Genomic DNA, 6,718 nt, shown 5'->3' with positions numbered 1-6,718 from the left:
CAAATGTTTTTCTCATAGCAATTGTTATGTTCTTAATTGTGATCATGTAATACTTGTCTAATATTTTAAAGTACCACAGTACATTTCGTAACTACTGGATTAATGAAAAAAGGTGACCTCAAAATGTTTTATTTTGTATTCAACATATTATTCAAACAGTTCCATATATGAAAAGCTGAAGTGACAAGAATGCTCTAGTTCTTGGTAGCCTTTTGCTTATCCGGAGCCACATACTGCCCTTAGTCTTTGCACAGAACTCCCACTAGCATCAACAGAAGTTCAGTATGTGGCCTTCAGCTTGGTTGTCAGCTGCACTTTGATGTATTCTGATGTATTTAAATGAAATATGCATGTTATGTGTCTGAGACACACTGATACTTTCAAACCAAAACAAAACTATATTTATTTATGACTTTGTTTTAAGAATTTATTATACAGTCTGTCCCTGTTCCTGTCAAGTGCAGCATGGACTATTAGCATAAAAAGGACATGAAATCCATCACTTAGGATGCATCTACACATGCACTTTAATGCGCATTAGCCTATTTTAATGTGCATTAAAGCATCATTAAAAAACGGTGCTTTTTAGTTAATGCACATAATTATAGGCTAATGTGCATTAAGTATCACTTAATTAATGCACATTAAGACAAACTAATGCACATTTTTCTAGTACCTCACAATGGAGGGCACTTTTACATATGCTAGGGGAGCAGGAGGTGGTGCTTTAATTACAGTGGTTCTGAGAACCACTCTAATTAAAGCACCACCAGAGCAGCTCTGAGAGCCACTCTAATTAAAGCATCACCGTGTCTTGTGTATCAGCATTCCTGTGCTTAAAAATGGCAGCAGGGGCACTTGAACTAAAGCTTATTCAATAAGCTTTAGATCAAGTGCCCCTGCTGCCATTTTTAAGTGTGGGGAAGCCAATACACAAGGTGCTGGAGGCTGCATGACTCAATTAATCAAGTCTTCTCCAACGTGCTGAAGTTCCAGCACATTGGAGCAGCCTTCACACCCAGGTATAGGTGACCAGAGGTACTAGATTTAATATATATTAACTAAAGCACATTAACGCATGTGTAGATGAGCCCTTGGGGATTTAAGAGTATATAATGAGCCAGGATGTAATGATACTCTTGTCAAACTAGGTATCTTCATGACTTGCAAAAAAACTAACCCAGAAAAAAATCCAAAATGCTGAAAAGCAGAGTCAGTTCTCCACACATTCCCTGATTTTAAATAGATGGAGAACTAAATAGGGACATGGGATACTAGCATAGTTCCCAGGTTTTTCAGTGGTTTGGTGAGTGACCTTGAACAAGTCACTTAACCACTTTATGCCTCAGTTTTTTGATCTGGGAAACATAGATAATGATACTTATAAAATGCTTTCAAATCTGTACCTGAAAAGGCCACATAAAAGCTAAATAATGTCATTACTAGGCATGGGTCCTCATTCTCCTCTAACTCATGCCAGAAGTGCACTGAAGTAAGTGCGCTGTGCCCAATAACACTGGTGTAAAAGCAAAGAGAAGAGTCAGACTTCTAGTCCATAAACTATCATTCATTCATTGGGGATATATGCACTCACAACTGCTGTAATCCTGTGCTGAACACCTTCAGCAGTTTCAGTTTCAGCTGCCTTGGTATCTGGAGGCCATGCCTAGGCCTTTCACTTATTGGACCAGGCAGCATCCTGCTGAAATGGTACATGCAGAGCAGCACAGCTCACTTTCCAAATGAGAAGCAGCATAGGTATGTTCATATGGTGCTGTGCCTGGGCCAGTTAACTTTGCTGAAAGGCAGAATCAATTAACCCACCTGCAGTACCATACTAAGGCAGCTACACTGCTTTCAGCTCAGAAAGTAAGGTCATAGGAAAGTAGGAGTAGAAGGGACTTCATGGGCACATCCCACATGCAGGGGTGTGTGTTTGCAGTGGCAAAAATACTTTGTGGCGCTACTTTTTGCCATAGTGCCTACCCCTGTACATGCACTTTGGTGTGGGGCAAACTGCTCTTTCCCCACTCCTCACAGCTCCAGAGCACAACTAAAGGAATGAAGCCAGAGCATCTCTCTAGAGGACCAGGCCTCCATGTCTACCAGAACATGCTCCTGTTGCATACACCCACACCGCTTTATTTATCACCAGGTTTTTTTCCTACCAGGATTTCCCAGTAGTAAAGTTTGCCCCCACACTTCAAATTTGCAGTGCAGAGCATGTTTTAACACTCCCCACATTCAGTTTGTGCTGCCACAAAGAGGTTTGAGCCACCACAACTGCACGTGCCTGCACATCTGGATGTAGTCTATGAGGTCATCTCATCTAGCCCCCTGCTCAAGGCAGGATCACCCCTGACTAAACTGTCACAGTCAAGTGTCTCCATAACCATTTCTTGAAAAATTCCAGGAACCAAGTGTCTATAACCTCCCTAGGTGCCAGTGCTTGTCCACCCCCATATTCAGAAAGTTCTTCCTAATCTCCAACTGAAATTTCTTTTGCTGCAGTTTGAGGTCTTTGCTTTTAGTCCTGCTCCTACGGCAATAGAGAAAAGGCTACTCCATCTGGTGAAGGCAGCACTGACAGGGCAGCAAGGCAGGTTTCAGCAGGAAACTATCTGGACTGGGGAGTGCTACAAACATGCCCAGAGAGTTTTTAAAAAGCAGAAAGCTGGTTATTCAGCAGCTCTGAAAAGCAAGTCTTTGAAGTAAGTGCTTAAACATGAATCAGCCAAGTTCCAAATGTTGGCCTACATTTAATTCAGATATGCCAGTGCTTAAAGCAGTTCTCCCCACCTCCCACCCACAATCTATGCAATCATTTCCAAACTGTTTGAGAATGGTCCTTGATCAATAGCCAGGGTGGTTCTTTCTCTCTGTCATATAAATTAAAAGGCCAATTTACTTTACTATTAATATGTTTCAATCAGGAGGGGAAAAGCTAGTAACTTTACAGTGCATATATGCATGATGTCAACAACTCTTCTTGTTTCACAGCTCACTGACTTTTTAGAGGCATTAGAAAAATTCCTGAAAATAAAACCGCAATTCTTATTAAATAGGCTTTGCCTCACAAACATTAGATCTCCCTATTGCTTGGTACAAAACTAATCCTTTCTGGGCGTGCCTACAAGTCACCCCATGGTGATGTTATGACACCATGCTTTAGTACTTCCTTTTGACACAGTAACCACCCACAGCGCACAGTTAGTTTTCACTGCTACTTTGCCTCTGTGTTGTGCTGCTAAGGTGAAGTAGCTCCCTATCACGTGTAGACTCACATGAGCACTACGGTAACATAGTGCAATGTGCAGACGCACCCAAAGAGGAGCAGCTTGGAAGAATGGGCTTTTCTGAGCACGGTGAACCATTTCCTTATTGCTGAGTACATTTCCCATTGATGGTGCATAACATGCAACTTCCCATAGGTTATAAGTTATGGAACATTCTGGTCCTGTACTATATTTACAACTGCCTTTTGACACTAGTTTGTGGAGTTTGACAAGGGCTGGTAACCAGAACTGAAGATTAATTTATGATAATTTGTAGTGGACCAGGTTACCTGGTCAGGCCCAGCACAAAGTATCATGTGAAAACATCTTACTACAATGTCCCACTAAGGTTCAACGCACCAAGTTTTACTATAACTCATACAAGAAACACTACCATTTAGACAAGGTAAATCAAGCAACTCAGCATTTTCCATAGTGCTTTGTTTTAATTCCGTATTTTAGGCTTTGGCCTTCATTATTTCCTTCAAGAAAAGAAACTAATCTGTATTACGTTCATTACATATGTAGGAATAAGCTTCGAGGTGACCTACATGGTGTGAATGTGTATATTTTTATATGAGGTACCAAAAGAACTACAGAGTGGTCAGTGATATGCTAAAACTATTCAATGCAGTCCGACCAATGTGTGTACATGCATGTAACAAAATAAGTTGCCAGGTTTGGTTTGTGATGAGTCACAGAGTCATAAATATTTGATCCTATTAAAATACTTATGGATCATTAAAAGTAGGAGGATTTTTTTTCCATCCAGAAAGTCACACTAGAAAGTTCATTATTTGCCTGCTTAAAAAGTTTCAGTCACTCGGGGGAAATCATGAACTCCACCATTAGATATCAGTGATAGTATGCCACAGCTAATTAAACTTATTTGCAGGCTGAAAATTAGTTCCTACAACAACTCCACATATACAAGTAAAGTGAATGAGAAATGAATATTAGCTTAAGAAATATTTTTTCACTGTGTTGACACAGGACCTGCATTCCTAATATGAACTATGCAAGAAGAAAAGATCAAACCACTTATGTAGATGCTGATAGGTCATAAAAAAACTACAAAAAAGTCTAAGTTAAAAACCCCATACCTATAAATTCACATCTTCTTGATTCATAAATAACACCAGTCTAGACTGTTTCCTTACAGGGCCATGAACAGAGATGGCATTATACATTTGCACATACTACTTCCTGCTTTATTCTCTATTCATTGTGTACCTCTCTTCTTCACCTAATTTCTCAAGGAAATGCTTGGTTAATTTATACTGGACTCATGTCTCATGGTTTTATTTGTTTTAAACCCAAGATAAAGAATTTCCTTTCTTAGGTCTGCTTGCTTTATTGTTGTAAGGGGGACTGTTGGTTATTGGATCAATCCAGGAATGGGCCCAATACATGGGCCAAAAACTTCCAAATTTTCAGGCTCTTTCCTGGTATTTCTGAAGGGAGCCTGAAATATGAGTTTGGTGACTGGGGGGTCAGCCTGCTAACCCAGAGCTGCTCCCCCCCAGCTCAATGTGCTGCAGGGGGGCTGGCTAGGGCAAGAAGGTGCTACAGTGTGGGGTTAGCCAGCACGCAGCTCCTGCGCTGTAGCACCCTTGTGCCCCAGCCAGCCCTATCACTGTCTACATGTGCATTTCACTGCATGTAACTACTCCACTGTAGGACAGTACTTGTGCCAGGCAGTACTGCCTTACAATAGAGTTAATTAGTTTACTGTGGCCTAGCAGTACTGCACATGAAGACAGTGACACTTTACTACAAATCTGACTAGTCAGCTTCATAGTAAAGCATCTTGTGTAGATGCACCCATTGTATCACATATACACAGGGATCCTGGTTTTCTCTGATAAAAAAAATATTATCCCTAATTTTCAAGTAAACCCCCCCCCCAAAATCCACATATTTCTGTAATTAAAATGAAATATATCTGTATATAGTGATGTAAAAATGGGATTTTGGGTTAGTTTTTTAAATCCAAAAATTGGGGATTTTTTTTTTAATCAGAGAAAACCAGGATCCCCCACATATAACAGTAGTCCTTTGACAACTGAAGACACCAGGCTCTCTGCAGTGTCAGGTCCCATAGTCCTTTTTGCAGTTTACTGGTTCACAGTACCATTAACAGTCACAAATAATTGTCACCAGTAACAACTGGAGACTAAGGTTTGCTTCAAAGGCAGAACAGAAAAATCATCTGGCCATATTCCATCAGTGAACACACTGTTTCAAAAGAAGTTTTCAGCATTGCAAACTATCTTCCCTGCTTTTGCAAGGTAATGTTTATAGTTCAATCAACTATTTATATTACACAGCTGTAATCCCTGTATGCTAATGTTTATATACTACTCTCTTTTTCACATTCTGATCCAGACACCCACAGCTTCTCTCTTCAAATCACTTTTGATTTAAACAATATTTAAGCTTCCAAAAAATGCCAATGTGGAGAAAAAATTCCCAACACAATCTACTTGAATTCACTTTTACTCAATAGTTTACTACTTAGGGCTCTGGAGCTTGTTATTTCCAAATGTAGTCCTCAACAAGCTTAAGCATTTATCATTTTTTTGTACTCCAGTTGGAGTCATCAATCACCTTTTCAGAAAGATCCACAACCTGATTTTTCCTGTTTTCAGTCCCAGCTAGAAAGTATGAAATCAGCACTGAGCTAGAGGTTATAAAGGAGCTTGATCTAAACCCAAGAAGAACTAGAAAAAGACATTTGGAAAGTCTGAGCAACTCTTTCCCACTATTTGTTTATTTATGCTGCCTCTCAATTTCCAATAAACAGGAAGGGTCTTGTGCAGTATTTCTACACTGATCAGAACTAAGTAGTTAGAAAAATCTCAGGAGATTTCCAACCCAATTATAAAGACTCCAAAAGTTCAGAGCAGATCTGATTAAAGGCCTGATTTGGCTGCTTCCTGGAGCACTAATGAAATCATGTGGTCTCCACAGAGACACAGCAGTGAGCTTACACATTCAGTCCACTGCAGGATTATGGCCATAGCTTGTAGAAACACTGCAGCCCTGAAATATTTGTTTCAGCTCAGCTATACTGTCTTGCTTGCTTTTTGGTTTTTGCTCCAGCAATGAGTTTCCAGTAGCTACTTGTGCTTAGATACTGCAGAGGTTGGAAAATTCATGAGAGAGGAAGGTTGGGGTTGAAAAATTCATGAGAGAGAGAGACAGCATGAGAAAGAAGGTCAGCAAGAAAGAACAGGAAACATTTACAACACAATTGGGCCATGAACATGGTTCAACTCTTCAAATATGACTAAAACTTCTAGCTGTTATGTGGTCAAAAAGGGCAAACAAATCTTCCCAGCTATGCTTCATGAATCTTGATTTTCCCATTCAGACATTATGATGCATGATGCTTCAGCTACAACTATGTGTGTGCATTTGTGCACAAAACTGGGAGGAGC

This window comes from Crocodylus siamensis, chromosome 10 (genome assembly GCF_052110815.1).
Source record: "Crocodylus siamensis isolate JL-2025a chromosome 10, ASM5211081v1, whole genome shotgun sequence".
Taxonomy (NCBI): domain Eukaryota; kingdom Metazoa; phylum Chordata; order Crocodylia; family Crocodylidae; genus Crocodylus; species Crocodylus siamensis.
The sequence above is the reverse complement of the archived record's forward strand: the minus strand, read 5'-3'. Positions refer to the sequence as shown.